Source organism: Lutra lutra, chromosome 11, assembly GCF_902655055.1.
Source record: "Lutra lutra chromosome 11, mLutLut1.2, whole genome shotgun sequence".
NCBI lineage: Eukaryota > Metazoa > Chordata > Mammalia > Carnivora > Mustelidae > Lutra > Lutra lutra.
Genome location: NC_062288.1, coordinates 52683643 through 52703275, shown reverse-complemented (window position 1 = coordinate 52703275; position 19633 = coordinate 52683643). Strand labels below are relative to the sequence as shown.

Below are 19633 nucleotides of genomic sequence, written 5' to 3'. Positions count from 1 at the left end.
TCCCCTCTCTCTCTCCCTGCTTGCCTCTCTGCCTAATTGTGATCTCTGTCTGTCAAATAAATAAATAAAATCTTAAAAAAAAAAAGGATACTGAAAATGACTTGAATGTATTCCTTCCCAAGTTGAAGATTTTGATAGAGTGGATGGACCTATCCCATTTTATCAGGCATTTATTGAATAATAATGAAATTCAGAGCTAGGAGAATACAACCTAATTAAGTCTAGTTGTGTAGCCAATTTCAACTTCAGCTGACAAAGGAAACTGACAGATTCAAGTGAATAGAACTTCAGGGTGTATGTTAATATTGGCTTCAGGGAATTAAAAAAATTTTTACAGACTTACCTCCCTGGTGAGATGACCAGTGTTGAAAGCAAGTCTCCTTTATAGTGACCCAGGTATCGATTTCTGCTGGAGTTCAGGGAAAAGAATGTGAATTTCATAATACACAATATTGTATATATTCTGACATTAGTGATTTTCATTGGCTGAGGCAAATCGATATAGTATAAGAGGAAAAGCCTATACATCCCAAAGTAGGCTTGATGCAAAATACAGCTACCACAACAAACCTCTAAAGACACTTGTTCTTTTGGTTAATTTTGTGGCCAAATGTTTTATTTCATAATTCTGGAAGTCAACCAACTCCCTGTTCCCTCACTACATTTCAGCGCTGAATAAATACAGTGCTGGACTTGGCCCACTGAAAATGACCTGCTATCACTCATGCAGGCAAAGCCACAGATTCTGAACTGATTTGGTCCTCCTTCTGGATTGTGGTAGGGAAAATAAACGCACACAGTGACTTATGTCTGTTTCTTCAGGTGACTTTCACCTTAGCTGACTGATTTGTGCTGGAAGGGACCACAGAGAGACCTTCCTCTGCTGCTCAGCAACCAAAGGTCAAGATACTTTCATGCTTCTCTCTCTCCTTTTCCTTCCTTCTGGGATTGATCTTCTTCTTTCAGGCCTTACATTATTGTCACACCTCCTTTTTTTTTTTTTTTAATCCCTTTAATTTTGTGATTAATTGCACATTTTTCTTAAGCCCAATAGTACAAAACTATTTATTATTTTACAAAAGAAGAATTTTTATGCAGAGTATGCAGTCTTCTCTTTGCCTCTGGTCCCAGCCAGGCTGAGCCATTTGCTGTTCCCCACAAGGCTGAGGCAACTTCATCTCTTTGTGTGTGTGTGTGTGTGTGTGTGTGTGTGTGTGTGTGTATGCTGCTTCATTGCCTAAAATGTCCATTCTTTCCTTCTAAGACTTAGCTTTATCATTACCTCAAAAAAACTTTTCTTGTCCCATTTGGTCTGGATTAAATGCTTCTCATTGTATTTCCTACATTATATCCTGGTTCATCATTCTACTCCTCACAGTATATTCTTAGCGCTATTTTGTTGCCCTTACGCACTCTACTGGCCTCATAGGCCAACATAGAGCAATCACTGGCTTCCTTTTTTCTATAGCCTACACCCCGCATAGGGCCTGACACACTTGATGGTTGAATAAATGGATAGGCATTTGGAAGAAGAATCAGCTTGGGGACTGCTAATTTCAAACATACATTTTATAGAAAATACTTATGTGATATAGATGGAAAAAAATTAGATCTAGAATAAGAGGACACGAGGCATGACAGAGACAAGAATCTCAGCTAACCCTCATTTCAATTTCCTCCTCTGTAAAATAAAATTGTAAAAACTGATTTCTTATGATAAAAACAATTCTTAGAGACAGATGAATTTTTTTTTTCCCACTATAAGAGTGAAGTGGCTTGGAAGCTTCTAGTCAATCAAACAACTATATATGGAGGCCTTAATACATATTTGTCACAGTGTACATTTATAAATGAACATTTGTAAATGTTCACAGCACTTTAAAAAATAATTATTTTAAAATTATTATTTTTAAATATAAAAATAATTTAAAAATTTAAATATTTTTAAATATTTAAAATTATTTTAAAAATAATTCAGAGCTGAGCTGACACATAAATGTTCAAATAAATATATGGTTTAACCTTAACAAAACTAACTTGGACCACGATTCATATGTGTATATGTATAGGAAAAGGAAGTACCAACTCAGGATGGTTGTGGAAGAAGTGCTGTAGGAAAGGAATTTTACAACTTAATGAGGACCAGTCAAGAATAATAGGATTTTAAAACTGAATGGGTCCTAGAGTCACCTCTCTCTTTTGATTTAGAACAGGTTCAGTTGATGTTTGATGAGTTGTAGCCTAATCAAAGAATATACAGAATCCTACCTGTTAAGGATGATTCTGAATCTGGTACTCTTTCCACCACAACATCTGAGCTCTTTTATGATGGCTGAGGCTATAGCCAGGAGTGACAAGGCACATGTAAAGCCAAGGGTAGAAAGAAAAAGAAAAAAACATAGTGGAGTTAAGGCCCTTGAAATTCCAGCTAAATATTCTAGACAAAATCCAGACATATATTTCAAATACTACATGAAGCAAATATCTGCTTTTATTTTTCCTGCCCAGTATCACTTTCTTTGATAAGAAAACTCTACTTTTCCTCAATGAACTATCTCTTTCAGAATTTCGGTCCTTGTAGCTTAAATGGAGCCTCTCTGTCTAGGAGCAACCTTGCTGCTAATCTGTGTATTTCTAACTTATTTATCTTAGATATTTGTAGAGTAAACATTTCAAAGTAGACAAAAGAATGTTTTTTTATCTAACCTTTGAAAACTCTGCAATGACTCATTGATGATCACCTTCCATTCTATAGTAGCATATCTATGCCGTATTTTAGTTAAATATTTATTGAAGACTGTTTTCCACCTCTGACATTGTGAACCTTGGCCTTTAACTGCTATAATCTTTTTAAATATATTTAAACTTCATTCCCAACTCTTCTAAATACATGGTTTCCATCACAAGGCTTCTACTAAACCCTGTTCCATACAGCTTCTTAGGGTCCACACTCCATATTATCTATTAGAACAGTATTGATTTTTCTCTTTGTCAAGTGTATTTTTGAACATTGTCTCTTTGTTTGACGAAAGAATGCTGGCTCTGCAGATAGATACCTTTGGCTTTGAATGCTGGCTCTATCACATGTTAGCTATGTGATCTTGGGAAAGCTATTTAATATCTTTCAGCATAATTTTCTGTATTTGCAAGTATGTAATTATTTATAGCTACCTCATGTGCCTAGTAGGTATAGAATAATATAGATATAACATGTAATATATGTATCAGAGTTCATGGCACTTAGTGCTCTAAACATTAGATAATATTGTTATCATTATTTTTATTCCAGAGCATTCATGTGAGCTATTCTTTTCCATTTTTGTTAGGCTGTAAAATTTTTATATCATTTTTCCATATTTTGAGAGCTGAGTCAGGTTTTACTTTAAGACACAAATTCACCATTGCTATTGGGTCCTTTGCTGGTCATTTGATAATAAAATAAAATATTTATCTCTAATAACTCTAAGCATGTTAGAGAACAGATAGATAGACATTTGCCAGTGTGTCTATCTCTACTCTCTATCTATCTAGGACTCCAGCACCTGTCTTAAGGAAGGACCACGAGCTCGTACGTCTTACGATCTACAGCTCCTGTAGCATGTGACCAGCAGGAAATAAGAAAGGGAGGGAGAGAGATAGGGAAGAGACACCAAAGAGTTAACTCATAGTATTTCCAGATTTTTTCAGTCTGAATTCTAGAAAACATTTTAAAGTGGTGCATGGAAATTATATATGTTTACATCATACACATATGTATATATATTTTTTCCCATATAATTAAAATGTCAAAAACTGTCCAAATTCCTCATTAAACTATAATGTGTACAATATTTCTTTGAATGAATGTGCCAATTGATCTTTTTAAATGTGTCAAGACAGAGATATTACTTTGCTATACATTTTGTGTAAGTACATTTCATTTGTTCAACAGAATTACCGATCACGTACTGTGGGATGAGTAATACTCTAGATGCTGGAAATGTGCAGACAAATAAAAGATGTTCTCTGCTTTGCTATAGATTACAGATCAGTAAAGCAGAAAGGCTAGTAGGTAGAAAAATTGTGATATAATATGGCAAGCATGTGATTCTATGGAGTTATTAAGTTAGCGCAGATCTGAAGAATGACATAACTAACAAAATGGGAAACTGAATGGTTGTCCTAACACTAGGTTTTGGTTTGGTTATTTTTGCCAGAACAAAATGCATTTATTTATAAACTTTAAAAAATTAATTCTTAATTTTGCTCTCTCACAGCCTAGTCTTTGAAGACCCCTCAGTAATTCTCTTCCTGCCTTCCTTTTACAGATGCCCACATTTTCTTCTCTAACTCAACTCTAACTTTTGCCTCTATCATTTCTCTTCTTCCAAAAGTGGATGTTAAGGGCATAGTGAAAAGTGAAGGCAGGAGTGGGGGCACAATAAAACTAGTGGGGTACAAGCAGGTGGATCTTTTGGTGCAATGACAGAAACTTAGTTCCTACTTGCTCAGGCAAGAAAGGTGGTGTATCATCCTTCACAAACAAACCGTTAATGGTGAGGGATACGCCATCCTCCACTCGGCGGTGAGCGGATTTGAATACTGACAGGATCCTCTCACCATTTCACATGCCTGCTATTTTCAGGCCTACTTCCCTCTTCCAGACAAACTTCATGGTGTTGAAACAAGGGCTCCTGGTAGCTTCCAGGCTATAATGAGTCCCTTCTGTTAGCTTCCACTTGAAAAACTCTTCAGAAAAATTTTGATTAGATAGATGTGATGTGAACAATGAACAAGGAACAACGTGACCACAAGATTGTGGCTCTAGTTCCACTATCCAGTGGTGGAAGAGGAAACAAGAACATACTTGAGAAGAAGGGGAATGAGGGGAAGGTCAAACAGAAGCAGTCATGCATACATGCTGGCTTTCAAGAAATGTTTACTGAGTTCTTACTATGGGCCAAGCATGAGACGTGCTGCCATAGGCTAATGGGCAAGAATAATATTATTCAAATGATCTATAAATAAGCCTTCTCAATGGAGGAGAGGGGCAGTTGCCCTGTTTCAGGTGAATTCCACTTTCCAGATTTCCCTGAACCTGACTACAGTCAGCTTCAACAGGCTGGGGTCAGTTAGAAAAACAGACCCACTGGTTGAACTCTTCCAAGAATAAAAGGTTTCACTTAGAAAGTAGGTTTTATATGGATGTTGGAAGATCTGGAAAGGGAAGATCAGAGATTTGCCGTGGAAAATCAAGGGCACCAAAGCTGGAAAGTCAGGGAAGTTGGCCTGGAGAGTCAGGAAAGACCGCTGCCATCTGAAGCTATGATACGGGTAGTTCTCAAGTGCTCACTAAAAAGCTGCTCTGATTCTCATGCCTGCCTACAAGTCTGGCTGCCACCACGTCCACACAATAATATATTTAGCTTCTCTTCTGCGTCCAAACCTCATGCAACTTCCTCTCAAAGGGAAAAGGGAAATCTTACCCAGAATGAAATAAGGAAGAGGAGTGTGGGGAACGCAATCTCCCAGACCTTAAAAAGGTGTAGTTATGATGCTGAGTTGGCAGCGGACAATTCATCCCAGCATCCTTACCCATATTCAGATGTTGACATGTTGGCCAACCCTTACTGATAACTAGCTCCTGCCAGTCACGGTCCTCAGCATGTCATGTTTTCTCATTGAAGCCTTATAGCAGCCCTAGTGTTGGTGTGGGATAAAGGGAGTAGCAGGGAGAGAGAGATTTAGCTTTCACCTTTTATAGATAAGAAAACTAAAACTAAGAGAAGGACCTGACCCATAGTTCCACAGCTGATGTAACAGTGGAGCTGTACTTCGAATGCCAATCTCTGGCAAGAGAAACTGATTTCTGAACTGCACATACCACACTCTCTAATCTATTCCTTATTTGATAAAATCATTGGTTATGGCGCAGGGAATCAAAGGCAGTTTTTTCTCTCATGCAGTGTCACTGAAGATGGCACTTCTAATTTCAATGACTCTTGTAAAAGAGCCATTTGGGAAGATAAATCTAGATGTATAAGGTTTTTAAAGGTCTGAAAGATAGACGGGCTCCCAAAGGACATTTCAGCAACTGTGAGGAAAGCTAAGTAGAATGTATACACTGTGGATGGATTGGATTCTTTGTCCAAAATTATTTAAGGCAAACAAAAAGTGTTTGGAAATCTTAACAATAGTATTAATCTTTTAAAAACTGGGAAATAGTAATTCTGCTGGGCAATTAAAAAAAAAAAAAACAAAAAACCTAGGGGTGCCTGGGTGGCTCAGTGGGTTAAAGCCTCTGCCTTCAGCTCAGGTCATGATCCCAGGGTCCTGGGATCCAGTCCCGCATCGGGCTCTCCACTTCTCGGGGAGCCTGCTTCCCCCTCTCTCTCTGTCTGCCTCTCTGCCTGCTTGTGATCTCTGTCTGTCAAATAAATAAATAAAATCTTTAAAAAACAAACAAACAAAAAAAACCCTATACCCTTGTGAGTTGTAACATAGTATGAAAATATGTTGAAATGAAGGAAGGTACTATTGCAATGAGAGTGAAAAGTAGTTATAATGGAATATGAAAAAAAGAGAGCTTGCCAGGAAAAAAAAAAAGTACTGATGGTTATCAGACCAATTTTAGAAAGGAACAGAGAAAAAGAGAAGGAGCAAGAGAGTAAGAGAATAAGCGAGTGTGTGAGGGAAACTGTGTATGGAAGATTCAAGTAACACATCCTCTCCTCAAAAGGAAGAAATCTGTAGCACAACAATGTTCCAAGGGCTTAATGAAGAAGCCTTCAATCCCATGCTAGTCTTTCTGTATGATCTCATACTCCTCAAACATTTTCTGCTTGCTAATTTGGCTTCCAAATGGTTTGATATTAGGAGTGGGGTATTTTGTATAGTAGAAATGATCTTTTTGATTACTGGAAGGATGTCTTCCAAGATAAATACATATATCTGGAAATTGCCTTATAAATGTATTTTTGGTACATATATAATCAGACTCATAACTTTCTCAAGATCTCAACGTAGAACTGATATCCTGAAATCCTGGACATAAAAAGCTGAGAGCCAAATACTAGGCCACTATGATGACTCCTTCAATACTCAGAAATCTCACCTATGTCATCATGATGTGACCTGCAGCCTTAGCATCCTGTATCCACAAGACCTAGGGTGTGTTTTGGTCCAGATGCAGGTGAGAAAATTGTGTCAAATGCATACCACCGACAGTTAGTGTCCTAACTTTTAGGGAGGTGGAGTCAAGAAATGAAATTATTATTTTTTATATTTATGAGGCACAAGCAACAAATTATCTATGATGGAATGGTATTCTTTAATCTTTTTGGTCAAAATGACTGGTATTTGCATATTCTAACAAGAAACATCATCAAATGTGAGGTAATGAAACCTAGAGCTGCTAATTCCCAATTCTTTCACTCCAAATTTTGAGAAGAAAACAGAACGCCACTGTGAGAAGCAAACAGGCTACCTTTAGTATTTGATAGCCACTCAGCTGAACTATATATAAAGAGTTCTCAAAGGAAATGCTGTCTGGTTATTCCTAGATACTTTCTCCAAAGTCGTTAAGGTTCTTTTCATTCAGCTGGCAAAAGCTACCTCATGCCAACCTGTCATCATTCTATCCTCTTCCACCACTGAAAGTCAAAACCTTTGCTGAGGTGTCTTAGAAGAAAACAGAAAAATTGTAAAATTTTCAGTAAATAAGCCCCCAAGGCAGCAGCAGGCAGCACACATTGATTGTGAAACCCAGTGCACTCCCAAGAGTCTTTTACTATCTACTCTTCGGTTGGCTGTTACACTGTAGCTGGGAAAATGGGAAATGTAAGTAAGCAGAAAGAGCCAGGTGGCATGGGGATTTGGTAAGAGCACTTCTCGTTTCTGGAAGTCTGTGTGAAAAATAATGCCGAAACCAAAATCCAAACGTGTTGGGTGGAGTGAGCCCAGCCTGTGGATATTTGGCTGCACAAATTCAAAAGGCCCAAGCCTTCTGGCCAAACACAATGTGACTGGCAGCTCATGGAGATGGCTGGAATGGAAACAGCAGGCATGTGGATCAGAGTTGAGGTGAGTGAACAAATGTATGGATCCCTGGAGAAAGAGTGTGGAGAGAGGGAGAGACAATATTTTGGCATTCAGGGAGATTTCTGGATTCAGCACATCACATTGAATAAAAGATAAGATGTACTTGGCAATAGATATGAAACTTAATGACTCATTAGTTGAGATAAACCTAATTCCTTTTGAAAGAAGTTCTATCTCAGGTTGCAGACTGAGTAATTATATATGTCAAGAAGCAACTTTTTTATTTATAATCAGAATGGGGATGAATCTGAATAGTAGCAAAAAGGAAAATGGAGAAATAATGAATAAAAGGTTTCAAAGTAGTGGAAAAGTACTTAGGCAGGGTTAATAAACTGCAAAAATGTGAGCATTCAGTTTTTAAACACGTGATACATGGCCCTGTTGAGTTGATTTTTATTTTGTCTAAGTTGGTGTTCTCATCAGTAAATCTTCGACCAGCTAATTACAAAATGAAACGAAAAACACACACAAACACACATGCTCATTGTCATAAAAATTCAGGCTTTAACCTGAATCTCTAAACATGTGGTAAAAAAGAATGCAAATATGTAATAGAGTCTAATAGAATCAGCAGCATCTGATTACCTAATTCGAGGCACTTTTGTTTGTTCTGTAATCTGAAGTACATGGTCTACACATCCATGCTGAACTATCTCTGAAATGAGAAAGTTATAATAGAGAAAGGCCTTATGTGGAATAAACTTGAGTCTGAGATGACATATGAACACGTTATAGAAAAGGAAGGAAAGAAATCAGGAGAGAGGGAGAGAAGAGGGAGGAAGGGAGGAAGGAAAGGAGGGAATGAGGGACGAAGGAAAGAGGGAAAAAGAGAGGGAGAGGAGGGGAGGAAGGACTAAAGTTGGCTGATGTTACTCATAATAATATTGTAAAAATATATAATTAGGGAATCCAGTGTGTTCCAATCCAGATAATTATGGGTTAGAATAATAAGCTAGTAATAATAAAGATTCCCCAAGGTATATATATTACATAAAGTGGGAAAATGAGAGGGGTATGCTATGAAGAATGATATGGAGATAACGACAATTTGTGTTGTAATGTAACACAGAAAGTTTCTATGAAGGCAGTGTTCCAGCCAGTGGGCACAGAGGACTGCTTTGACAATGATAATCAAGTTTATATGTAACAATATGTAGAGAACTGTACTCTATATAAACCAAATAAGAATGGAAATATTTATAAATGCCATATGGATTATTTTGAAGAGAACTGTTTGATTGCATGTTTGTTTCTCATCATACAAGAAAGATGACACTTGAACATAGTTCTCGTAGGCTTACCTGAGTTAAATACAGTTCTCAGAGGGCTGGTGAACTCTTATTTTTTCTCTTCCATGCAACAAGGTAGATTGGAAAGCAATGGATAGAGAGTATTATTTTCTAGGGATGGCCTTATATTTGCTTTTCTCTTTTAAAAGAAGGAAATCATCTGCATTATTTTAGTTCTTAATTTTCACTATAATGTGCTTAGACACTTATTACAACATACCAGTGTATCATTTAGAACGACCCCTCGTAGTAAAGAACTCTTAAAAAACAAGAGATAAAAAGGCCAAAATCTATTTTGATGGCTGCATAGTATTCCATTGTGTATATATACCACATCTTCTTTATCCATTCGTCTGTAGATGGACATCTAGGTTCTTTCCATAGTTTGGCTATTGTAGACATTGCTGCTATAAACATTCGGGTGCACGTGCCCCTTCGGATCACTACGTTTGTATCTTTAGGGTAAATACCCAGCAGTGCAATTGCTGGGTCATAGGGTAGTTCTATTTTCAACATTTTGAGGAACCTCCATGCTGTTTTCCAGAGTGGTTGCACCAGCTTGCATTCCCACCAACAGTGTAGGAGGGTTTCCCTTTCTCTGCATCCTCGCCAGCATCTGTCATTTCCTGACTTGTTAATTTTAGCCATTCTGACTGGTGTGAGGTGATATCTCATGGTGGTTTTGATTTGTATTTCCCTGATGCCGAGTGATATGGAGCACTTTTTCATGTGTCTGTTGGCCATCTGGATGTCTTCTTTGCAGAAATGTCTGTTCATGTCCTCTGCCCATTTCTTGATTGGATTATTTGTTCTTTGAGTGTTGAGTTTGCTAAGTTCTTTATAGATTTTGGACACTAGCCCTTTATCTGATATGTAATTTACAAATATCTTCTCCCATTCTGTCAGTTGTCTTTTGGTTTTGTTCACTGTTTCCTTTGCTGTGCAAAAGCTTTTGATCTTGATAAAATCCCAAAAGTTCATTTTTGCCCTTGCTTCCCTTGCCTTTGGTGATGTTCCTAGGAAGATGTTGCTGCGGCTGAGGTCGAAGAGGTTGCTGCCTGTGTTCTCCTCAAGGATTTTGATGGATTCCTTTCTCACATTGAGATCCTTCATCCATTTTGAGTCTATTTTCGTGTGTGGTGTAAGGAAATGATCCAATTTCATTTTTCTGCATGTGGCTGTCCAATTTTCCCAACACCATTTATTGAAGAGGCTGTCTTTTTTCCAGTGGACATTCTTTCCTGCTTTGTCGAAGATGAGTTGACCATAGAGTTGAGGGTCCATTTCTGGGCTCTCTATTCTGTTCCATTGATCTATGTGTCTGTTTTTGTGCCAGTACCATGATGTCTTGATGATGACAGCTTTGTAATAGAGCTTGAAGTCCGGAATTGTGATGCCACGAACTTTGGCTTTCTTTTTCAATATTCCTTTGGCTATTCGAGGTCTTTTCTGGTTCCATATAAATTTTAGGATTATTTGTTCCATTTCTTTGAAAAAAATGGATGGTACTTTGAAATGAAATCTTGCCATTTGCGACGACGTGGATGGAACTAGAGGGTATCATGCTTAGCGAAATAAGTCAATCGGAGAAAGACAACTATCATATGATCTCCCTGATATGAGGGAGAGGAGATGCAACATGGGGGGTTGAGGGGGTAGGAGAAGAGTAAATGAAACAAGATGGGATCGGGAGGGAGACAAACCATAAGTGACTCTTAATCTCACAAAACAAACTGAGGGTTGATGGGGGGAGGGGATTGGGAGAGGGGGGTGGGGTTATGGATATTGGGGAGGGTATGTGCTATGGTGAGTGCTGTGAAGTGTGTAAACCTGGCGATTCGCCGACCTGTACCCCTGGGGATAAAAATATATGTTTATAAAGCTGTAAAAAAAAAAATGAAAAAAGAAAGGATGAATACCCAAGTTTTGTAGCAACATGGACGGGACTGGAAGAGATTATGCTGAGTGAAATAAGTCAAGCAGAGAGAGTCAATTATCATATGGTTTCACTTATTTGTGGAGCATAACAAATAGCAAGGAGGACAAGGGGAGATGGAGAGGAGAAGGGAGTTGAGGGAAATTGGAAGGGGAGGTGAACCATGAGAGCCTATGGACTCTGAAAAACGATCTGAGAATTTTGAAGGGGTGGGGGGTGGGAGGTTGGGGGCACCAGGTGGTGGGTATTGTAGAGGGCACGGATTGCATGGAGCACTGGGTGTGGTGCAAAAATAATGAATACTGTTATGCTGAAAAAAATTAAAAAATTAAAAAAAAATTAAAATAAAGTTATTTTGTAAAAATAAATAAATAAATAAATAAATAAATAAATGGCATAAAAAAAAAAGGCCAAAATCATTTAGAAAAGGTGCAAAGATTATTAATAGACAGTTCATAGGCAAATATATACAAATGGCCCTTAAACATACAAAAAGATGCTCATATTTAATCTTTGTCCACAAATTCCCTTTTTAATAATTTAACTAAAGGATACACCCCCCAAAATATAAAAACATATGCTCAAGGGTTTTCACTGAAGTATTATTTGCAATATCAAAACATTAGAAATGACCTAAATGCCCATATATAGGACAGTGTTCGAATAAACAGTGGTACTTTCATAAAATGGAAGACTATCAAGCTATGAAGAGTGAATATCTCTATCCACTGATATTGAGGGATTTCAAGGATATTACATTAGATTAAAAAAAAAGGGAATGGACAAAACTTTTTATGACACTCTACCTTTTGTGTGAGAAAAAGGCCATGAGTATGCATGCATATTTCCTTACTTCTTTTCATCTACGCTTCTGCTTGAAAAGAAACAAAACACTACCACCACCATCCAAACTTCTATTGACGTTTTTGACATTCTGGTGGAATGTTTGTGTCCCTCTAAAATTTGTACATTAAATCCTACCCCTCCAGTGTGATGATATTAGGAGGGAGAGATGTCGTATAAAGTATTTGCATATCTGTAAAATAGCAGATAGTGAATTTAAGAACACATCTATCAACCAGTCCTTACTAATTACCAACTCTAAGTATTTATACCGATCACTAGGCATTCTCCCAGCTCCAACAATTCCAAAATGTTTAACCCAAATTCTTCATGTCCATTTATTTAACAAGGATTCCTCATTTCCTCATTATTTTTTTTTCTCTTCACTCCCTTTCTGAATGTCTATAGTTTCATTCATCAGGATCATTTCTGATTGCTCATTGTAAACTTTGTTCACTATGGAATTATTTCAAACCCCAAATTCTTTGAGTAATTTAAAGATTCCCTTTAAAATTTTTAGACATGGATTGTCTGTAGTTTTTGTAGCAATAGCACAAATTACTTGGGAATTCCCATCTGTATCCAATGTGTAGCTGGCGCCATGTTAAGTTTATTTTAAGTTCCTTTTTTAAAATAAAAAAAAAGTAGAAAAGAATTAATCCTAAAAAAGAGCAATCATATTTCCATAAACATCAAGGTGTGGGTATTCTTTCTCAACATTTTCTCTAGCATTTTTCTCTTTATTTATCTAGAGCCCAGCTCCCTAGACAGCTTCACTGGAAACTCATCTAATGTGGGGCTGGGAATAGAGATCTGCAAAGAGACCACCATGTTTCAATATCATACAAACAGTGTAATGTAAAATAATCTAAACCAACAGATAGTTCTGAATAGTGTGAATTTCAGGTCTATTTACATAGAAGACATTCATTCAAGGAGACTTAACATTATCCATAGATAAACATATTTATCCATATAAACATAATCAAACAATGCTGTTGATTATCCTCATGGAAAACAGCAAAGGGCTTACTGCAATTCTTTTAGACTCTTTCTCAATTTCAAATGAACTCTAAAATAGTCAGGTCTCCTTAAAGATCTGGGGGGTTGATACGAAACTGAATGCACACCTAAATATTCAACTACATATTTTCTAATTTGGGGATTTTTAGTATTCCTCCTTTGCATGGACTAAATGTTTGTGTCCTGCCTCCCAAATACACACATTGAAGCCCTAACACCTGATGTGATGGTATTAGGAGATGGGGTCTTTGAGAGGTAATTGGGGTTAGAGGAGGTCATAAGGCTGGGCCCTCATAATGGGATTAGTGCCCTTATAAGAAAAAGAAGAAATCCTCTCCACCCCCTAACTCTGACATGTGAGGATACAGTGAGAAGGCAGTCATCTACAAGCTAGAAAGAGATGTGGTCCCAGTTGTTCTCCCCCTTGCCTGAAGAGACATATCAAAAAAAGTATTGCTGGGCGCCTGGGTGGCTCAGTGGGTTAAGCTGCTGCCTTCGGCTCAGGTCATGATCTCAGGGTCCTGGGATTGAGTCCCACATCGGGCTCTCTGCTCAGCAAGAAGCCTGCTTCCCTCTCTCTCTCTCTCTGCCTTCCTCTCCGTCTACTTGTGATCTCTCTCTGTCAAATAAATAAATAAAAATCTTTAAAAAAAAAGCCAATTATATTTACTCATGTTTTTGCTTATTATGTTCTTTGTTCCTGAAATTCTAAGGCTCTTTCTCATATTGTTTTCCTTCCTGTTTAGAGAAATTCTTCAGCCATTCTTTTAGGGTAGGTCTCCTGGGACAAATTCCCTTAATTTGTCTCACTAAGAGTAAATCTCTCTTAGTGAGAGAGATTCAGTAGCTGTAAGACTGAGTTGACAATTTCTTTCCTTTAATACCTGAAAAATCAATATTGTGCCACTTCCTTCTTGTTTCCATGCATTCTTAAAAGAAGGGTATCATTCTAATTGTTTTTCTCCTGTATGTGAGGTGTTACATTTCTCTGACTGCTTCAAGATTTGTTTGTCCTGGGGCGCCTGGGTGGCTCAGTGGGTTGGGCCGCTGCCTTTGGCTCAGGTCATGATCTCAGGGTCCTGGGATCGAGTCCCGCATTGGGCTCTCTGCTCAGCGGGGAGCCTGCTTCCCTCTCTCTCTCTCTCTCTCTCTGCCTGCCTCTCTGTCTACTTGTGATCTCTCTCTGTCAAATAAATAAATAAAATCTAAAAAAAAAAGATTTGTTTGTCCTTTATTGTCAGTAGTCTTTTCTTTTTTAAGATTTTATTTATTTATTTGACAGAGAAAGACACAGCGAGAAAGGGAGCACAAGCAGAAGGAATGGGAGAGGGAGAAGCAGGCTTCCCGCCAAGCAGAGAACCCAATACGGGGCTCGATCCCAGGACCCTGGGATCATGACCTGGGCCAAAGGCAGACATTAAGAACTGAGCCACCCAGGCACCCCCCATCTTCAGTAGTCTTAATTTTGATGTGCTTTGACATTAATTTCTGTGGGGCTCACTCAGTGTCCTAAATCTGTAGGTTTTTATTTCTTGCCGAATTTGAGAAGTTTTCAGTCATTATGTCTTTGAGTATTTTTTCAGCCTTGCCTTCTTTCTTCCCTCCTTCTAGAACTCCCATGACATTAATTAGATTTTTTGTTATAATCTCTAAGGTCCCTGAGGCATTGCTCATTTATGTTTAGTTTATTTAAACTCTGTAGTTCAAATTGAGTAATTTCAATTGTAGCTACCCTTTCCTTTGTCCCTTACTCTCTGCCATTGAGCCTTTTAATTTTGGTCATTGTATTTTTCAGTCATAAAATTTCTATTTGGTTCTTCTTTACATCATCAATTATTTGCTAAGACTTCCTAATTTTTTATTTGCTTCAAGTATGTTTTTAGTTGCTCACTGAAGTATTTTTATGATGGGTCTTTTAAGATACTTGTCAAATAATTCTAACATTTAGGTTATCTTGATGTTGGTATCTTTTGATTATTTCTTTGCATCTTCCTGGTTCTTGGTATGATGGGTAATTTTCTATTGTAACCAGAACATTTTTGCATTATCTTCAGAGACTCTGGATCTTATTTTAATCTTCTATTCTAGCTAGCTTTCTCTGACACTGTTCTGGCAGGTAATGGGGGCAGTTCATCATTACTGTTAGGTATTGGTTAAAGTTCAATTTCCCACCTATCCACCACTGACACAAGAAAGAAACTCCTCATTACTGCTGGGTGGGCTTAGCTATTGTGAAAGTCCTGACTTTCCACCAGGGCTCCTCTGATACCACCCAGGAAACATGGGAAGGGATGGATATCTTATTGCTCCTGGGTGGGAGTAAAAGTCCAGGTTCCCTAGTTGGTCTCCACAGACACTGAGGGTTAGAATGAGGGCTTATTAGTGGCGAGCAGGGATGAAAGTCTCAGCTCTCTACATGGCTTTCTCTAATATCACCAGTTGGGGGGGGTATCGAGGTGCCTCATTACAACCTCATGAAGGCAAATTTTAGCCTCCTCACTCAGCTTTTACAGGTGAGGGTTGGGATGACGCTGTAGGGTTTTATGTGGCATTTTGGCTTGAGTACAGTGATTATAATCTAAATATTTTCTATAAGATCATAAATTTCAGGGGCGCTTGGGGTGGCTCAGTGGGTTAAAGCCTCTGCCTTCAGCTCAGGTCATGATCCCAGGGTCCTGGGATCGAGCCCCGCATCGGGCTCTCTGCTCAGCAGGGAGCCTGCTTCCCTTCCTCTTTCTCTGCCTACTTGTGATCTCTGTCTGTCAAATGAATAAATAAAAAAATAAATAAATAAATAATAAATTTCAGTGTTTTAAGGAACTCTAAAAATCATACAGTCCACTCCTTTAATTTTACATAAGAGGCCCAGAGGCAAAAAAATATATTGCCTATGATCACATTATCTAGTTAGTATCAGATATTGAATTAAAACATGTCTTTGGAATCACACTTCAAGGATCCTTCTCCTCTCTGAGGCATTTTATACAGCAGCAGTTAATTCAGGGGTAAAAAAGTACCACTGTAAATATTTAAAAATTATATCTATTTTTAAAATAACTATATATTTGTAAATTTAATGTTTGAAACATAAATATTTCATTTTATCAATGTAAATATGATGTTATATCAAAATCCCAAAGTTTCTTGAGCTATAATTTCAATAAAAATTGTTGTATTCTATATGACCTTAGATATTTTTCTTTTCTCTCCACAGATTTCCCCAATACAGCCTTGACATTTGCTGCTAAAATACTTCACTCTTTGAAGTTCAATAGGATAGATGCTATTATAAGTAATGCTATCTTTTCAAAGCTTTGCTTTAAAATTAGCTCATTTTTCATAGTTTTCAGTGGCATATGTCATAATAGAAGAATATTGAGGTATATTTAGAATTTATGGTGTGCTCCCTGGAAAGGGTCTTTGTCTTAGAAAGAAACATATTTTTAGTCCTGGGTAAGAGGAACATGATTGAGGTGTTACCTTTAACACTAGGATTAGAGAATTGGTAACTATCCAAAATGGAAAAAAAGGCTAAATCTACCAAATTCTAAAACACTTTTTATAGTAATGTCTCCTCACTTAAAAGTGTCTCTTGAGTCCATGCCTGTTCTTCAGTGTCGGGAATTTGAGAGAATGTGAATTTATCTTATTGATAGTAATTAATGAGAATTCTGTCTGTGTTTTCAAGAGTGACTCACTAACAACCAATCAGAAACATGAAATAAAAAGTAATATTTAGCTATAAAAAAGAAATTAACAACACAAACATTTTAAGGTTTAACCATCTACTTTCTGGTAAATAATGTGCTTTTTGTATTAAAAACCCAGACTGTGGGGGCACCTGGGCGGCTCAGTGGGTCAGACCTCTGCCTTTGGCTCAGGTCATGATCTCAGGGTCCTGGGATTGACCACAGCATTGGGCTTCCTGCTCTCCCCCCTTTCTCTGCCTGCCTACTTGTGATATCTCTCTCTCTCTCTCTGTGTCAAATAAATAAGATCTTAAAAAAAACCAACCCAGATTGTGTGCATGATAGAAAGTGTGGGGTGAGTAGAAGCAATAAACTACTACATTGTGTACAAGACAAAAGAATCCATTAGATGTGTAATAGTGGGAAAATATGAAGTATTCTAAGAATAGAGTATGAAATAGGAATAATGTTTTATAGGGGCTCATGAATTATAACAACTAGAATGATACATTCATTTGTATGAATCAGATCATGACATAATATTTCTGTGTATGTGTAATAATTTTAGCCTTCTATTATTTAAGGCTTTACAACACTTAGATGATTTACGATTTTCATTTTAACATGAAAATCTATAATTTAACACAAGTGTTATTATTATATAATAATATAATAATCTATTGTATTATTAATACAATTTACTGAGGACCAACTATAAACTAGTCAGACCAAGTACTAAAAATTGTTAAAAACTAATTGCGTCTTGTTGATGTTTATAGTTTTATGACATGACACAGATTTGCAAATGTGCAAAAGTATAATCAAGATCAAGTGATATTTGTTTTAAGAATAATATATATCATTCTAGTACAGAAGATGAAGGGTAGCAAAACACTAACTTCCTTTGAACTTCTAAATTCAAGCACAAGGCAACATGTAAAAGTACTCCACAGTTAGAAAAGCCTAGGAATCCTGTTTCTATATGTAAAGTCTAACATGGAAGAGAGGATGATTTCCTTAAATTTGCACATAAGAAAGAAATACAGGCTCACAGTGCCGGAAAATAAGTGACTTAATGTTAATCTACTTTGATAAAGATTTATATTCCTCTATGAAACCAGATGGTAAAGATTATATATTTTGATATAAAATGGGTAAATATGCCATGATGGAAAGAAAGGATTATGGAGAGAACTTTGATCTATGGAGGTGCTAGAAACAATTAAAGATATGAAAGAAGTAAGTATCACCAGTCCCAGATGGAGTTCTTGTGAATTCGACTAAGCGTTCCAAGACTGTTTGACAAGTCCTCTAGCAGATGTTTTTAATCTTGGATTGAGAGCCCAAGCATTACCTGGATGCATGAAAAAGGCTACTTTGGACGTGATGGCAGGAAGGGAATCAGGATCTTGACTCTGGCTCTTCATTTTGATTGGTCTTCCAGGCATCAGTGTCTATCAGCCAAAATCCACTCTTTGGTGATTATCTCTGTAGGATGCATAAGAAAGGATGTGGCTCATTTGAGATCATTTGAAGAATATAATAAGAAAGAAATTAAACATGGTTATATATTCCCTAAAAGTATCCAACAGTGAAGTTTCACACTAGAACAAGCAAATTAAAAGAAATGTAGATTAAAAAAAAAAAAAAGAAAGGGAAAAAAAAAAGAAATGTAGATTCTTTGCTTTTGATAGGGGTAAACTTATAGGTGGTATGTCGTCCAGCCAGAACAGAGGACATCTCTCGACATGGCCTAAATATTCCGGACATCTTAGAATTTAATTTGAGCATACTACTGGAAAATTCCTATCAGAAAAAAAAAAAATCTTGGCAGGACCCCAAATGGGTCTATTATTGCAGCCTAGAGTTTAGATGCAACCTAAAGGCTCAAGAAAAAGATGATTTTAGTTCAATGATGTCTGCTTATTAGACAACAAGCAGCAAATAAATAGTCATTTACTTTCATCCTATTGAGTAATCTGAAAATAAGTATATTTCCAAAGATAGGGGAAATGATCAGTAGATTTTCCTTCACACTTCTGAAGTTTTTTGTTAGCATCTTCCAAATCTCACTTGGCAAAAGTCAAATATATTCTCAGCTGAATGCAAATGTGCAAAAATCCAAAAAGAGTTATTTGCCAAGAATCTCTTTCTCCCTCCTTCCTTCCCCCACTCCCCGTCTCTCTCCTACTCTCTCACTTTCTCATTCTCACTCTCTTTTTTATTCCAGACACTTCCATTTGGAGTCCTAGAGAAATAAATATTTCAGAGAGGAATTCCATGCTTTCTTTGGAGGAAAAATTCCCCAAGAGTTCAATAATGCTCTATAGAAACAGTTAGTGGTGGGAGGCCTTCCCTACTAAATTTAAAACAATATTATCAGGCATGCCAATTAAAATCCTTGTGGGATTGGGTGTGGTGGTAGAAGCAACTTCAGGTCACTTCAGAACACAGAGAAAATGTTCAAAGCAAACCTCTAAATGAAATTGGGTCTCTTTTCCTCCCATCTTAATAGAAAGGATAGTTCATTCTTATATCCACTCTATTGTTGATATAACCTTAAAGTTTTGGCAACATGTCCCAGAAAAACTGACCACATCCCCACCTTTTATTCCATGAAAGATGGGGAAATGCTGATCTGGATAAGTTCCTGAGGAGACAGAGAGATGGTTCATGAACCTTAGCATTATTACAGTTCTCAAAGCAAAATTGTTCCAAGAACAAGTTTAGATAGAGGGAGAGCACAATTACTTTCCATTTTAGAATTCTATTCT

At 37.2% G+C, this 19633-nt stretch overlaps 1 long non-coding RNA gene across 1 annotated transcript; it reads right to left on the bottom strand.

The window, feature by feature from the left end:
* Positions 1–304: 304 nt before the first annotated feature.
* LOC125081435 (uncharacterized) lies at positions 305–9453 on the bottom strand. The gene is made up of 3 exons (XR_007121682.1): positions 9381–9453; positions 2269–2338; positions 305–406 (listed from the first exon to the last, which is right to left on the bottom strand). It is a non-coding gene; the product is annotated as an uncharacterized LOC125081435 (long non-coding RNA).
* Between the last annotated feature and the right edge of the window lie 10180 nt (positions 9454–19633).